The sequence below is a fragment of the Sitodiplosis mosellana genome, unplaced genomic scaffold (assembly GCF_009176505.1).
Source record: "Sitodiplosis mosellana isolate CC-2019 unplaced genomic scaffold, AAFC_SMos_1.0 Smas_scaffold_5854, whole genome shotgun sequence".
Classification (NCBI taxonomy): Eukaryota; Metazoa; Arthropoda; class Insecta; order Diptera; family Cecidomyiidae; genus Sitodiplosis; species Sitodiplosis mosellana.
Genome location: NW_022601096.1, coordinates 35076 through 52224, shown reverse-complemented (window position 1 = coordinate 52224; position 17149 = coordinate 35076). Strand labels below are relative to the sequence as shown.

Here is a 17149-nt window from a genome sequence, read left to right as displayed (position 1 = left end):
ATGTATACGATTTTTTCAAGTATTTATTTCGCACACTAGATCAACTCAAATACCCATCGGGCAAAGTCAGCTCGTAATTATTTGAGAAGACCTTCAAAAAGTTCCATACACACATGCCAATGTTTATGTGATATGAAGGAAAAAAGTCGATTTTTATGAAAAATCGACCCCCTTAAGTTTCACACCAAACGCGATTTCTCAAAAATCAGCCCGACAATCTTTTACCAAAAACTGAGTGTTTGTAGCCGGCTACCATACCAACAAAATAGCATATGCCATATATCCGGGAAAATTCGTATTTTGAAGTTCTGGGCATAGGCAATTCATCAATGAACGGAATTTGTACGAAGAGTCGCATTCTACGATGAAATTGCTGCCAAAAATACGCATCTACTGGCTGAAAAAGGCTCACGAAAGACCATATCTGCTCGACGAGCAATCGATAAAAAGTGGTCACAATGCGATCTGAGGGCATTTCATGGTCGAAAAATTGGTCGGATTGAAGTGAATTTTTCAACTTGCTCTATTTTCACTGAAAATGATGTTTTTGTTCGGAAAACACGTGAAATAGACCTCTGACGACATTTTGGTCTTAGAAAACTGCTATTTTTTCGTGAAAATAATGGGAGTCTACCAACAATTGAATATCCATTTCGTTGTCATTTTGGTCATAAATCGGCATTTTGGCATCTGAATGTATGAAATTGAACTTTTGCTCGGGGGATACATAAAAAATGCACTTTCCAGAGCTTTGGTGGTTGGGAACTAATATTTTTTAATGAAATAATGAGAATCCACAATCGTTTCAACACTTTTTTTATGGTTTTTTTTAAATTTAATCATATTTTACTGCATTTTATAATGTGCAATCAGAGGAAATTGGGACTTTTTCAATGGTAGTGGAAATTAGATAGTGCAATCTCCAGAACTTGTGAAATTAGAATGCGAATGTGTTACTCAGACATACTTCTGGTAAAAATGTATTTTTCCAAAAAAAGCCTTACAAAAGTAGTGATATCAGATGGAAAACCTCCAGACGAGGTTGAAATGGAGTGACGCTCCGTGCGTGGATTTACCACTCAAAATGACTGATATCATTTTGAGTGACGCTAGGACGCTGTATTACTGGGAACGAAGTTCAAAAGTGTTTGTCGCATTCACTATTGTGAAAATTTATTTACAATGAGGAAAAATATCGCGTCACGACTTCTGAATTTAGTCGTCAAGTCAAGCTTTAAAGCGTTTTGCCGCCCAAAAGTCGTGACGCGATATTTCACGTGTCGTTTTCTCCTTTCGCTTTCGTTCTTTCTCCTTTTGCGATGCGGACACTTGAAGCGTTGGTTTTTTGTCGACACTTTTCTTTGACGATTTGCTTGACGAAGCTTCGTCACCTTGCTCACGAGCAATCCCACGGGATGCCTTTTTGCGCTTTTCGGTAGATGTGGCAGTTGCCTCTTTCTCGGTCATACTGGTGGACGGACCAGCTCGGCTGTCAACATTTGGACGGACGGACGTCTCAACGTTCGTTTTTGACGCACTTCTGTCAGTAGTTTTATCAGATTTCTTTTGCTTTGCCGACTTATCGCTGCCATTGTTTCTTCCGATGGATAGGATATCATCGACGAATTCATTCCTGTAAAAGAAAGAATAAAGAACAATGAATCTTCGTTATAATTTTATATACACAAATATGTATGTGTTTATTTAAATGTGTAAAATGTAAAAAAAACTCAATAGAATAGCTTACCATGAACCCATTTCCCAATCCAATGGTAGAGTTTTGGCGATTACGTCTGGTCCAACAGATAGAACGCGCGAAAATGCTTGCTTCAGCACTTTTCTCTCTCGATAGTTAAGGAAATGTTTTTCCAAAAAATAATTGCCGTCTTCATCTGCCCCGTCTTTAAGGTGGTGCTTCACGCACTGGTGGGTTCGTAATTTCGAATTACCACCTTCTTGATGCACCACCATTACCAATGAACACGTCTTGCAAACATAAAAGTGTGGTACATAACGCCCCTCTTGGTCATAAATAATATCGACGGCTTCGTACACTGGGGAGCCTAGTATAGACACATCGCGATTTTTCACAGCATGACGAATGACGTCTCCTTCCAACAGCATATCATAAAGATGTCTGTTAATTCGCACCTCAATGGAACTTGCATTTTCTGAAAAATGAATAAAAATGCTATGAATACACAATGAAATGCTATGAAACAAAACATTATTCTAATAATTTGGGACACATTTCATTCGAACGGACGGACTGATATTGGGCAAATAGAAATTATTGTAGCTCAACAGATTGTCACAAAAAGACACAAAGGGATATTGCAACTTTTTTGACCAGAAAAAACGCCATCTTACGTCGTGCCCGTAAATTATTTTATTGTACATTTAGATGGTAGAGCTTGAACAAAAGTTCGACCCTATGCATAAACTTGGAAAGAGCTTGATAAATTTGATGAAATACCCCTATGAAAAGACAAAACAAATAACACTTAAACACTGCTGAAATTGTCTCTTTTGTTTTTCGTTATTGCGATCAGAAGAAAATCATTTTACCATAACATCATGTTAACTAATTTCAACAGTTTTCGATCGAGAAACAAAAATTTTATTTACACTGAAACAGGGCCGTAGCGTGACTTTTTGAACCTTAGGGCGTACAGCGATAATTTGCGACTACGAAATCGGTTAACTTTTCAATTCTATGGGCGCTGCCATATTGAAAATTTACGTGCGATATGCATGGTGCACGCACTCAATAGTTCCACTTATTTTTATAAGGAATCTCTATAGGTGGCGCTGCCACATCGTCATTGACATCGAGTCAAATATTGTCAAATATAATAACATTCTTTATATAGCACAGTCCAACAAAATTCGGGTCATGGAAAAATGACTGTACATAACGATGTATGGCACCTAGAAAAGACTTATTTTGAAATAAAAACTGTTGGGGCTTTTGGACATTTTTGGAGTTATTGGTCAAAAACCTCGAAAAATCGCAAAAAATCGAAAAATCAAAACGTGGTCCGATTTTGATGAAAATTGGTACACATATTAAGTGGGTCAATAGAAGAACCTTGACATTAAAACTGATCCAAAAAACTAGTCCGAACTGGTCCAAAATGTGAAGGAACTGTTTGTCAAACCTGAGGTTCAAAAAGTCATCCACTGAAACAAAGAGTATTTGAAACATTGATTGTTATTTATTTTTTATGCCGAATGTCAATCAATGTCTGTCCGTCATGGTACACCATGAACCCGGGCTAAAGCCACATAAAAGAAAGATAGCGCGAGACAATGCTCGCATTGTGCCGAATGTACAGTAATTAAAATGTGCGCGATCGAAGCTATAGCCACCAACGATACTTATTTGAACACGCAAATAAGCTGAGTTTATGGCGTCCGTCCATGCATCCATAGATTATTTTCAATATTCACACGAGTGGAATCGGCAAATGATATCGCTTTTCAGTAAATTCTTACTAAATTCGGGATACCCAAACGTACGAACACAAACCGATGTTCAGTTATTTAATTGGTGAAACAAAACATTATTCTAATAATTTAGGACACATTTCATTCGCACGGACGGAATGATATTGGGCAAATGGAAAAGATTGTAGCGCAACCGATTGTCACAAAAAGAGACAAAACAAATAACACTTATACACTGCTGAAATTGTCTCTTTTGTTTTTCGTTATTGCGATCAGAACAAAATCATTTTACCATAACATGATGAACTAATTTCAACAGTTTTCGATCGAGAAACAAAATTTTTATTTACACTGAAACAAAGAGTATTTGAAACATTGATTTTTATTTATTTTTTTTGCCGAATGGACAGATGCCATTCTATGCCTTTTCATTTACTCAAAAAAGTGAAGTCAAAAGAGAAAGAAACATGGAAAAAATTGGAATTATGTGCCGTTTTGCACAGTTTCGATGAAAAAACATTTTGAAATGAACGCGCCACTATCTCTTCAATGAAGGAAAAAGAGAAAATTTCGAGCACAAACTAAATCAAGCAATTATTTTTCAGGAATGCACATTCAAATCGATAAAAAAACAAAATGGCTGCCGAACGAATCCAGAGAATTTGCACATCAAACATCATCAACAAATCGCGAAAATTATTTAATTTATATCGAAATTTTGAAAACTGTTCCGGAACTTACTGTTGCTCATGTTAAAGGAACACTTTTTTTCACCGTTTTTAGAAGATTTTCCCTTTGGACACTGAAAAGTCTGAAACGTTTGGAGAAAAAATCCGAATGCGTGCTCAATCGCAACAACAACCACTATACAACTGAAGACTAGCCAAAAATGCTCTCATTTTAATCACATGTATCGGCGTTGAAAATCTGTGTGTATTCACTTGTGGCACGCGCGCTATCCAACCGAACCAATACACAGATGTGTCCCCTTGGACGCTTATGCAAGCGACTCAAGCAAATCAATGTATTGATCGGATTGAACAGCGTGCGTATCCAAGTGAAAATAGCGGACGAATGCACACATACAAATGGAAATTCGTTTGAATCCGAATTCACTTGTCGCACGCGCGCTGCCGAACCAATACACAGATGTATTGGTTCAACGCCTGCGTGTGCATACGACATAATGAGAGCATTTTTGGGTCTGTTTGTCGTTGTATGGTGGTTGTCGGACAGAAGAACACTTTCTTAATGTTTTTCTCGGTAGTAGACTGAGACAGAAAATAAAGTAAAATAGCAAATAGTCTAAGTGAAGCGCCGAAAACCGTCTTCGAGTCTCTTTCGCGTTGCGATTTACTAATTCGTTTTGAAAAATAATTCAACGGCTATTTGGCTTCTTAATGGCAACTAATTATTGTTCGCCGTTTTTTTCTTTCAATTTTCATATTTGCACAATTTCAACGAGGTTATTATTGGCAGGGCAACCGAAAATATTTACGAAAAAAGTCTAAATATTTATTTATTTATGCACGAAAAAACATCGAAATATTTACGATAAACTAAAAATAAGCTGAAAATATTTACGATAAAAATAAGTGGAAAAAACCTTATATTTTGAATATTTCTTGACATTTTCGACAGTTAAGTATTTTTCGAAGTTGTTACAGAAAACGATAACGTGCTTAGCTAAATTTTCGAAAAGGAATGAACGTCGATTGTCACGCAAAACATTCTTGTACATGGAAAATGTACGTTCGACATCGGTTGACGTTATTGGAGCAAATTTGAACGCATCTATTTCAGTCTCCAAATGAGAACGAAATTCAAAGTGCCAAATCGAGTCGTTCGGAACAATTAGTTATTAGTGCGTTATTTACATATTATTTGATGACTACACATTTGCAAATGCAAGCGATCGTTCGATCAGCTGATAAATAAAATTTGTAAACGTCTACATAGTAATGTATACACCAGTGCCGAGTTAGCCATATGGAAAATGAGGCAGTTGCCTCGGGCACCACGTTCTTGGGGGCACCACAAGCATGGGAATTTTTTTTAATAATCTGAAAAAGAAAACACGCAGCCAAAAATAAATGTCAGAACGCCGTACTGTCAACAACGTTTTTTTTTCCGCTCCGTAGAAGTTACAATACTTTCCTTGTTATTTATTGTTTTTATTCACTTTCATGTGATAATTTCGATTGTAGTGCTAATTTAAACGATAATTTTCAACGACTATACTGTGGTTCAACGGATCAGTGTTTTTCATAGATACGGTTTTGGTATCTAGATATAGATACAGATATCTAGAAATATACAATTGCGTTTAGATGTAGATATAGATATATATCTAAAATATCTATCTAGATTTGGAATATCTAGATATCTATCTATTTTTGTAGTGATAGATAAAATTAGGGAGAAATAACAAAAATAAGAGAGAACAAACTCTATAAGTACATTTCAAGAGAAATAAAACAAATCCATGTTTATTTTTCATTCATGTCCTATTTTGTAACGAAACTTTATTGTTTTGTGTTGTTTGGTCGTCCGACATTATTTATTTATTTATTCAGAATTTAATAGCTGCAATCCGAAATGATTTAATTCCCCGACGGGTTCGTCCTTCTGGATTTTTATAAGATGTCGTAAAGAAGAACGCCTGGTTCAATAAATAACTTCGTCGGTTTTCATTTTTGCGTTCATTTTTCCCAAGTATTTCCACATTTCGTAACTTTTTTTCGCAATCGATATTAATAATTGAATAATTTCAAGAACTCCGAATGTGAATCATTTTGTGATTTTTTTTTCGCAATTGAATTTAACTTGAATAATGTCAAGAAATTTCGAATATATTCACATTCTGTGATGATTTTTTTTTCGCAATGGACTATTTGTTAAAATAGTTTAAGGACACTTAAAACAAGTTTTGTAACAATAAACAAATACACATAAAAATAAATGAAAAACTACAATATCAAACAAACCGGTGAAATGTTTTTTCATTTGAAGAACGTCTACTTTTTTTGTTTGATTTTTTTTTTCGTTTTCAGGATTTTGATTTATCTACCTTTTAAACATAGATAGATAGAAAGATATGACCAAAAATAGCACAATATCTAGATTTAAATATAGATATTTTTATTTTCAATCAAATATCTAGATACAGATATAGATACGTATCTATCTAATCTATATCTAATTTTTAGATATAGATGTATCTATGGAAAACACTGCAACGGATTAATTGAGTTTTTTCTACAAAATTGGACTAAATTCAATTCATAACAAATAACATAACCAACAAATCGCCAAATCAACCAAACCGACTGAAATCATGTCTACTCTTCGTAAATGCAATCCTGATGACTGTCCATCAAGATATGTGAGTTCAAACTATTTAGTTCAGTGCTACAGTTGCCACGGCAAATCCCATTTGCCTTGTTATGATATTGTGCAATCAGCGAAAAATATCTTCGTCTCACAGAACATTGTGTTCATATGTGATGAGTGCTTGACGGATAAATCACCTGTTCGTAAACAAGTCAAGAGCATGATTCAAGCCACTTTGAAACCGGTGAATTGTCCATCTCCAACACACCATCTCGGCAGTCGTCCAAAACCGCCACCAAGAAAGATAAAGATGAGGCTACAAACAAGGCACTCCAAGCCCTAACCTCACAAATTGAGAAAAACACCGAGCAATTGGCATTGTTGAAACAAAGTGTCAATGAAATGGATTCGACGGTGAAAGAGACGGCAAAAAATCATCATGATTCACAAAACGTACAAAATGCTCCGAATTTGCATCCTGCTGCTCACGATGAACAAAAAACATCAATTGATGCTGATGCTCGTCGTCGGAATTTATCTCGAGTGGTTGATGCAGCAACAAAATTGGCCGTGAAAAATCGTCAATTGATGCCGGGCACGGTCGAATCATTGAATCATGGTCTCGGAAACGCTGTGAACTTACACGCACGCAAATCACATGCAAATAATAAAAATCATATCGAGCGCGTTAGCCTGCCAAAAGCAATTTATGTTTCACGTCTTGAACCGACGGTTATGAAGGAAGAAATCGTTAATTTCATCAACACTCAGATATCGGACGTTGATCAGGCTCACATCTTAGTGCGTTGCCTGGTAAAAGCAAGGCAAAATCTCGACGAATTGACTTTCATTTCATTCCGTGTTGCGTGTACCGAAGCACTATATGAAAAAATGATTTTGCCGTCATTTTGGCCACAGCACGTGTTGATTGGTGATTTTGTCGAGGAACAGAAGCCGAAGAAAGAAAGAAAACCCCTTGGCAATTTCGTTTCAAGCAAAATCAATGAGTTGGCCAACAAAAGCAGTGGAAATCCCGAGACGATGGAAATGGATGATTCAGCCACGGCCTCAAAAAACGATTTTATCGACCTGTCACATCTGTCAACGGACGGCTAACGATTGGAAAAGCAAATCGAATCTGTAACCATAAGCTAATTACCCACCACCACCACCACCATGATCATCTTATCCATCAAACCAATGAAACCAATGAAACAATCAACAATCCTGTTGCAACGATTCCAGGTAACTCATTAAAAACTAGTATGTGTTCTCGCCGAGCGAGAAATGATTCTGCACCACCAAATTTGAGCTCTTCTCCTTCTCCAAATCATCGCAGTCGCCGCTCTCAACCAAAAATCACCAATTTCTTCAAACGCAACTCAAATGTGCCACAAATCAACGTGATTCAACAAAAATTCATCAACTCAGTTCTGTCATCAGCCAGCATGTACATTCAAAACGTTCGTGGTCTCCGCTCCAAATCGAAAAAATTCTACTGCAATTCATCAGGTACTGAATATACCATCATTTCGCTGACGGAGACATGGCTTACCAGTGGCCATACTTCTTCTGAATATTTCGATGAAACATATAATGTGTTCAGAAAGGATCGCTGTGAAACAAATTCAATTTACGAAAGAGGTGGCGGAGTGCTAAATGCAGTTCGCTCTCATCTCATTTGCAATGACATCGTATTGACTGGTACAGCCAACATCGAATGTGTATGTGTAAAAATTCAAACAGCGAACAACTCCAATGTGTTCATTTACAACGCATACATTCCACCACACTCGGGTGAAAATGTTTACATCGCTCACTTTCGTGCGATACGCGCTCTGTACGACATGTCAAACCAAAAGGACACAATTATACTGACTGGCGATTTCAACATTCCAAATTCAAATTGGGTTCCGGATGAAACCGAGACGAATGTACTTCTACCAGCATTTATTGCACCAAAATTCGCAGTTGATTTCATCGACGATGTTCTAAACCTCGGGTTACAGCAAGTCAACTATATTCGGAATCCAGGAAATAACCTGCTTGATTTGGTATTCACCAACGATTCAACCAGTCTTGAGATCTCAAGTCCTTCACCGCTGATCGACATTGACAGTTATCGTTTGCCCATTTTAATATCATTCGAATGGCATCTGCCCAGTACGTCAACGACTCCGAACTCTACGTTCAATTTTAAAAAAGCTGATTATGTCTCGATAAACCGATTCCTTGATAGTGTCAACATTGAGATGCATTTTCAATCGAAATCGCTGGATGAAAAAGTCCCATTCTTGAACAACGTGATTCATGAAGCCATTAATCAGTTTGTACCTAAATCAGTCAACAGATTTGATGCAAACTGTCCATGGAAAACCAAAGAACTACGCAGATTGAAGAATAAACGAAATAAGGAATGGATCAGATCAGGTGACAGCATCGACTACCGTATTGCTTTAGCCGAATTCAACTCATTGAATACTCAACTGTACAATGACTACATCAAGAAAATGTCATCGTCTTTGAGCACAAATCCAGCATCATTTTGGCAATTTGTTAATTCAAAGAGAAAAAATGCAAATACACCCCAACTCCTTCGTTATGGTGGAAAAGAAACAACACACATGAGCAGTCGAAATTGTTTGCCGAATTCTTCAGCACGAACTTCCATGATTCATCAAATGGAACGTCAAAATATCAACGACAATCAAATGAATGACCGTCACATTACAACGGACGTTTTATTTTATCTTGACGAGCATTTTGTTTTTGATGAGCTCATGAAAATCGATACAACTAAAGGAATTGGACCGGATGGTATTCACCCTTTGCTACTTCGAAATTGCTCGGCATTACTCTACAAACCACTATCGATTATTTTCAACGAATCACTTGCATTATCAGCGTTCCCCACCGCTTGGAAACGATACAGTGTCAGTCCTGTCTTCAAGAAGGGCTCAAAATCGAACATTGAGAATTACCGTTGCATTGCTAAGTTGCCTACCATTGCTAAATTCTTCGAAAAACTGGTAAACATCAAACTCATCAAATTGGTCGACACTCAAATAATTCCGCAGCAACACGGATTTATGAAACATCGCTCAACGGCAACGAATCTCATGGAATTCACTCACTACGTGATTAAGAACCATGGTCAAGTTGATGTGCTCTATACCGACTTCAGCAAAGCCTTTGATCGGGTGAATCATCGCATTTTGATATCGAAACTTAAGAAATTCAACCTTCCGCTAAATCTTGTCAACTGGATCGAATCGTACATCACCGATAGACGACAATTTGTGTTATACGAACATCAACATTCTGACGATTTTGTAGTTAACTCCGGAGTTCCACAAGGAAGCCACATAGGACCGACATTGTTTTTGCTGTTCATTAATGATATAGCGACGAAGCTAGGCCCTGACGTTTTCATTTCACTATTTGCTGATGATCTCAAAATTGCAACGATTATTAATTCACCTGATGACATCAACAAACTTCAATCGGCAATAGATAAACTCAAAATATGGTGTATTGAAAACGATCTACACCTCAACCTTGATAAATGTGCAATCATGTCAATCTCAAATCGTCAGACTGTGAACATCGTAATTGGTAAATACTTTTATGGTGCCCATGAATTTTGTAGAGCCAGCGAACAGAGGGATCTCGTGTACTCATTGACTCAAAACTGAACTTTATCGAACACATTAACGCGATCACTGCTAAAGCAGCGTCAACTCTGGGTTTCATCAAGCGATTTTGCTACGACTTCAGAGATATTTGCACACTCAACTCACTCTACTATGCTTTGGTTCAATCGGCACTAGAGTATTGCAGTGTGGTTTGGCTCCAGTTCTATGAATGCCACAAAGGAAAAATTGAAAGTATTCTCATTCAATTTACAATGTTTGTGTTGAGAGAATACCAAAATGCAGCGAACAACTACACGATTTTGAGCTACGATCAACGGCTGTCAAAACTTGACATGCATTCGCTACAAAGACGACGCATCAACGCTTCAATGATGTTGTTCTACGATCTCATCAATAATATTATTCATTGTCCGCGCCTAAAAAACTTCGTCACCCAAAATACAAATGTAAGGAATACGCGAATTTCAGATTTATTCAAAATTGTCGACCAGCGATTGATTATCACGAAAACCGCCCCTATCAACCAAATGTGTTCATACTCAAACTTGATTAAACCATTGTTTCAATAATCGTCTTCAAGCAACAACTTTAAATCGTCACTCAAAAAGCTTCCTGATAATGTCTTCAGGCTAAAGTCATTAGCTAATACCTACAGCACGCATTTTTTTCCTAACCGAATGTGATTTACGCTATAAGCAGAAAAATGTATATTTATTACTCATTCCATTTAATGTAACTATGCAGAATCAACTCTACTTACAATACTATTTATTATATATTTTTTTTCAATCATAAGAATTGAATAAAAACAGCCAGTCTTTGGCGGTGTATATATTATATTAAAAACGAATTACATACGTAATTTAGTTTACCTCCCGCTTAATGTTTAAACAAAATTTCAATGGATCCTTTTTTCATAGCATTTTTGAACTTTAAATATAACTATTTCGACCATTTTCCATACAAAAGTGTCATTTCAAGAAATGTTGATTTCGGACCAAATTTATGGGCGAGTAGGTGTTCGGTTGTTCACAGACTCCCATTATTCTTGCAAAAAAATGGCAGTTTGCCTTGATCGAAACCCCAAAAAATGCCTTTTTCGGGTACTTCCCGTACAAAAGTGTCATTTTTCAAGGTTTTTCAGGTCCTCAGTCGGAGGCTTATGGTATGAAATTGGTAAATCAGAATGGGCTCAAAATCAATCCGAAGCTTTGTCTCGACATGCCAAAACTTTTGGCTTTACAGATCTCAATTATCTTGTCAACTTTTTGAGATAATCGGTGAACAAAAAACGCGGACGCGGACGCGGACGCGAACGCGGACGACGCCATACGCACATCGCAATTTTACACATTTTTCATAGTAAACAACATGTTTTTGAAGGCAGATAGGTCTTGATCGATAGGATTTGATCCCATCTACATTGCCTAGTGTACAGATATGTGCTTTTTCAAGTTTGGCGTGACGTTATAGTGGTCCGAAAGAGGAGATGTCATGAAATTTTGGCTAGTAAAACTAATAATTTTCCATACAAACAAAGTTTGCGGAAAAGTAATAGCTATTACTTGACCCGTCCGTTACAATATTAACATGTTGCCTAACATTAACGGTAATAAAATTTTGGAAGTGGGTTTTGGTGGATCTTCAGGATGGATTAGACTGGGTTTGACAATGCCCTGGTCCATCCTGAGGATCCATTTCCAGAACCAGGAGCGGTTTTGAACAATCCTGAGGATCCACCAAAACCCACTTCCAGAATTTTCTTACCGTTAATGTTAGGTAACATGTTAATATTGTAACAGACGGGTCAAGTAATAGCTATTACTTTTCCGCAAACTTTGTTTGTATGGAAAATTATTGGTTTTACTAGCCAAAATTTCATGACATCTCCTCTTTCGGACCACTATAACGTCACGCCAAACTTCAAAAAGCACATATCTGTACAATTGTAATAACATTACAGGAAATTTTTGTTAACGTAATGTCGCTACCTACTACATTTTTAATGCCGGTAAATCTGTATTGATAACATTGGTGTCAGCAAACGATGACGATTTTGCGCCGTAAGTGTGGTAAAACACCAAATCGGTCAGCAAATTCAGTTCAGCTCAGTTGTACTCGGCAGTAAAGTAGCACTCTCTGGCTTGCTCCGAAAATTTAGTGTTCATAATGAAAATATTTTTGTGTTCATCCTTTCGTCCGTCCGTATGTCTGCCCGCGAGCAGACATGGGCCCATTCATCCATCATTCATTGATTGCAATATACCTTGCTTTTCTATTTGTAATCTTCAGATTTTTCCTGTGGTCTATTGTCTCATGACTCGAAAAACAGCCAAATGTTACGCCGCACTGTTTGCCTTCATTGAGAAGGAGCTGTTTGAACTTCAACCAAAGGAAATCATGACAGATTATGAATCTGGCATGCGAGCAGCTATTCGAACGTATTGGCCCAGAGCCAATTTCCAACATTTTAGTGGTGTTTTCAAATATGTACTTTCAAAGCTATTGGATGAAACAGGTACAGAATGAATCTATATATTATCTTTAATTTTTTCAAACCTCCATTTGTCCGAGATGAATTGTAATTTTTAGCAACTGATCCGTCCGGAATTTGGAATAAGATTTTCGAACAGCCTTTTATGCTTGAGATTTACAGAAAAATTATTATCTGTAAGCACCAGAGATGGTTGATCGTTTACCGCAAGTGTATGGAAATGTGTATCGGTATATACTTAAACGTTTACCTTTGCGTTGAACGCGCGGAGCACATGCGTCAACTTATATTTTAGTGAGAGCGGACGCGTTATTTAACGCAAAGGTAAATCAATGTAAATATACCGTACTGTACCGAGTACAATAAATTCAACGAATTGATATACATTTACTCCATCTCTGTCTGTAAGGAACTTAACTATTTCAACTTTCGAACTACCCATTTTATTGAAAATGGCGGCTAATTTAAATTCTAGATGGCAGTTGGTGTTTGGTATTTCCTGTCCTCAAGGGTGTCCGTCTGACAGTTCCTAAAGATGATGTGTATTGTTTAAATTTAATTCACGGACAAAGGGTTTGAATTTTTTTTTCCCTGCTACAGATTAAGAAAAACACTTCTGATATTATCGCAGGATGCAAGAAATACAATATCTGTTATCGACTTGAATATGCGCACTACATCTTCGTTGGAAGCACTCAACTCGATCATCCAAAGAACTTTCCCACAGAAAACCACCATATTCAGATTTGTGGAATCTCTGAGGTTACTTGAATCCATCAAATCAAGTGATTTGCATCAATTGACTTCAGGAATAATCTCAAACCAACAATTGGAACGCAGAAGAGCAACCGATAAGGACAGAAACGTAAAAATCAACCATTTCACCGGACTTTTGACAAATGGAGAATTTTTTTTATGTATACGAATATACGAAAAGCTTAGGTTCTTTTCAGTATTTCAGTAGAATTGATCCCACTTCAATATAAAACGTGACATTTTTTGATTCTTGAATAAATGAGTTAATGCCACCCGATAAACTAGACCTTTTACTCAGTATATCATAAATATTGAATCATCCGTCCGTTCGAATAACTTGTGCAATGTATATCAATGACTTCCTGACTTTTTCAAAACTCAATGAAGCAGCGGATGAAGCACTAATGTGGATTCACTTGAAATAGCAATTCATTAGCTGTCGAAACATCACAGATTGAATATAACGTGAATTACAATCACAGAAAAGTTATGCGTCCGTCCGTCCGTCCGTCGGAAGTTATAGTATAAAAAAAAATTTAATAATCACGAACGGACGGACCATAATACAATCTCGTCCGTCCGAGCACTTATGTCACCCTTGAAAAAAATAAATTTTGGTCCGTCCGTTCAATAGTCCGTCCGTCATAGTCGGGGCACTTATGTCGCTGAGCCATTACCAGTAATAAGACCGGTAATAATTATTGCAGCATCTTATTAGCGAGTAATAAGTAATAACCGAAATAATAAATCTTACCGATTTTTACTTCTATAGTGAAATAACGAGAAAACGTATTTTTTATGCAAATGGCTTACATGATTTCCAGATTAAAAATCAGAAGGCAAATACAATAGACGTCAACAGCGAGTACAACTACCATTTGGTTTGACGTTTTTCTATCAAGTTAGTCCAAGTAGCTTAAATGTAAGTTAAGTAACAGTAAAGTACTGAGCTTCATGTCGAGACTACTGTTAAGTCTAAACCTTAATGATTTCTACAAAAATCTAAAGATGGCGTGAGGGTCTAGCATTAGCCTTGTGATAAAAATGGGATTGGCCCAAACCGCAAATTTATAGGCGAAATGCGAACCATTTTTGTGTTCCTGAAGAGATAGGAGACAGATACTTCATGCAATGTTTAATGTTCAAACATTTCAAAATATTCATTACTTTTCCGCAAACTTGTTTGTTAGGAAAAGTATTGGTTTTGCTAGCTAAAATTTCATGACATCTCCTCTTTCGGACCACTATAACGTCACGCCAAACTTGAAAAAGCACATATCTGTACACTAGGCAATGTAGATGGGATCAAATCCTATCGATCAAGACCTATCTGCCTTCAAAAACATGTTGTTTATTATGAAAAATGTGCAAAATTGCGATGTGCGTATGGCGTCGTCCGCGTTCGCGTTCGCGTCCGCGTTCGCATCCGCGTTTTTTGTTCGCCGATTATCTCAAAAAGTTGACAAGATAATTGAGATCTGTAAAAGCAAAAAGTTTTGGCATGTCGTGACAAAGCTTCGGATTGATTTTGAGCCCATTCTGATTTACCAATTTCGTACAATACGCCTCCGACTGAGGACCTGAAAAACCTTGAAAAATGACACTTTTGTATGAAAAATCGCCCAAAAAGCCATTTTTCAGGGTTTCGATCAAGGCAAACTGCCATTTTTTTGCAAAAATAATGGGAGTCTGTGAACAACCGAACACCTACTTGCCCATAAATTTGGTCCAAAATCGACATTTCTTGAAATTTTCCTCGAAAAATAGACTTTTGTATGAAAAATCACACAGAAAGCCATTTTTAAGGTTTTGGTCAAAGCAAACTGATGTTTTTTTGCAAAAATAATGGGAGCCTTCAAACAACCGAACACCTACTTGCCCATAAATTTGGTTCGAAATCAACATTTCTTGAAATTTTTGAAATTTTGTTCGAAAATGACACTTTTGTATGGAAAATGATCGAAATAGTTAAATTTTAAGGTCAAAAATGCTATGAAAAAAGGGTCCATTGAAGTTTTGGAAACATTAAGCGGGAGGTAAACTAAATTGCTGCGGAGCGGAAAAGTTTGGATTACGTATGTAATTCGTTTTATTTTTGCTTGAGAAACTGGCCTCCTATTTCTCACCAGGAACGCATATATGATTCTCATGTAATTAAGCGCATTTGGCTAATCCCATTTTTATAATCAACAACACATACATACATATGTATATGATGACCCTTCATCACTAATTGAACAAAGCAGTACTCTTAAAGTAAATTCATATCATCACTGTGCACTCCAACATCACGTACACCAAATTCCTTTGGTGCACACGTATAGCTGTTGTTTTTTCATTCCATCTGAATAAACACAAGAGTGGTGTGTTGGGCTAAAGCCGTTTTCGAAAATGATTATTCGTTTATTGTGCGACGATTCGCTCTTATTAGGAGCATCATCAGGCTGGAGAACAAAAATGTACACAAAAAACAATGAGTAAGTGTTTGAGCAATTGGAAACAGCCGAAAATATCCAAATTACGAACCAGTTACATCTGAATTTAAAATGTTTTCGAACGTATTCCATTTTTTCTATCAATTTCCACAAATTGTATCAGATACACGTGTCCATCAAAGGAATTTTGTTATTGAGCTTCATTTCGTGTCTGAATATGATTACACTATGCAACAACAAGAAGCAACCACAGAGAAGAGAACTTATTTCCAATGTTTTTGGGCCCACTTAATCCAAATCTAGCGTTAGTTTGTCCTGGCACGTCTAGTTTTCAAGATACGTTCATTGCGAATTCCGTATCAGATTTGGATTAAGTGGGCCAAAAAAACCTTGGAAATGAGTCTCCTCTTTTTGGAGAATTTCGTTTTCGAAATTTGTTGCATAGTGTTAGTAGACCTCAATGCATGAATTCCATAACTGAAAAATACCACATTTCATCAATTATTGATTGCATGGCACGTGTCAGCTATTGGTAGATGAATAGTTTAAAAGAGGCAGCACCGCACGTGGAAGACCAAACGAATTCAAAGGATCTTCTAAAGAAGTACAAGACGGTTCTCCACTATCATTGTGCAACAGGTTAAAACACTGTTTGGTTGGCAAATTAAAATGAATCTACTACACGGTTTGTTTTCGGTGCTATTTATCGTTGAATTTTCGGTAAGTTTTTTTTCACTTTCATCCAATAAAATACGATATTTCTGTAGAACTAAAAGTGAACACGAAATTTCTTTTTCTAGGAACTTCAAGGAAAACGTAAGACATTTTTGGTTTTCGAACTAGCTTTTTATTATTCCAAAAGATTTTTTCAGACTTTTATAATATTCAATTCGAAATTTCAACTTTTTTTCTAATGAACAGATGGCTTTTTCTCGCAAGCTCTTCTTAAGGGCGAAGTGATTGAAAACATGTCACAGGCAAAGTTTGTAGCTGGAATCCATGCTCCCGCAAGTGAGTCTGCTTTA

The 17149-nt window shown here is 36.8% G+C and overlaps 1 long non-coding RNA gene across 1 annotated transcript; it reads left to right on the top strand.

Annotated features, from left to right (window-relative positions):
- The first annotated feature begins 16698 nt into the window (after positions 1-16698).
- Positions 16699-17135, top strand: LOC129573005 (uncharacterized). The gene is made up of 3 exons (XR_008688541.1): positions 16699-16844; positions 16925-16940; positions 17046-17135. It is a non-coding gene; the product is annotated as an uncharacterized LOC129573005 (long non-coding RNA).
- Positions 17136-17149: the final 14 nt, after the last annotated feature.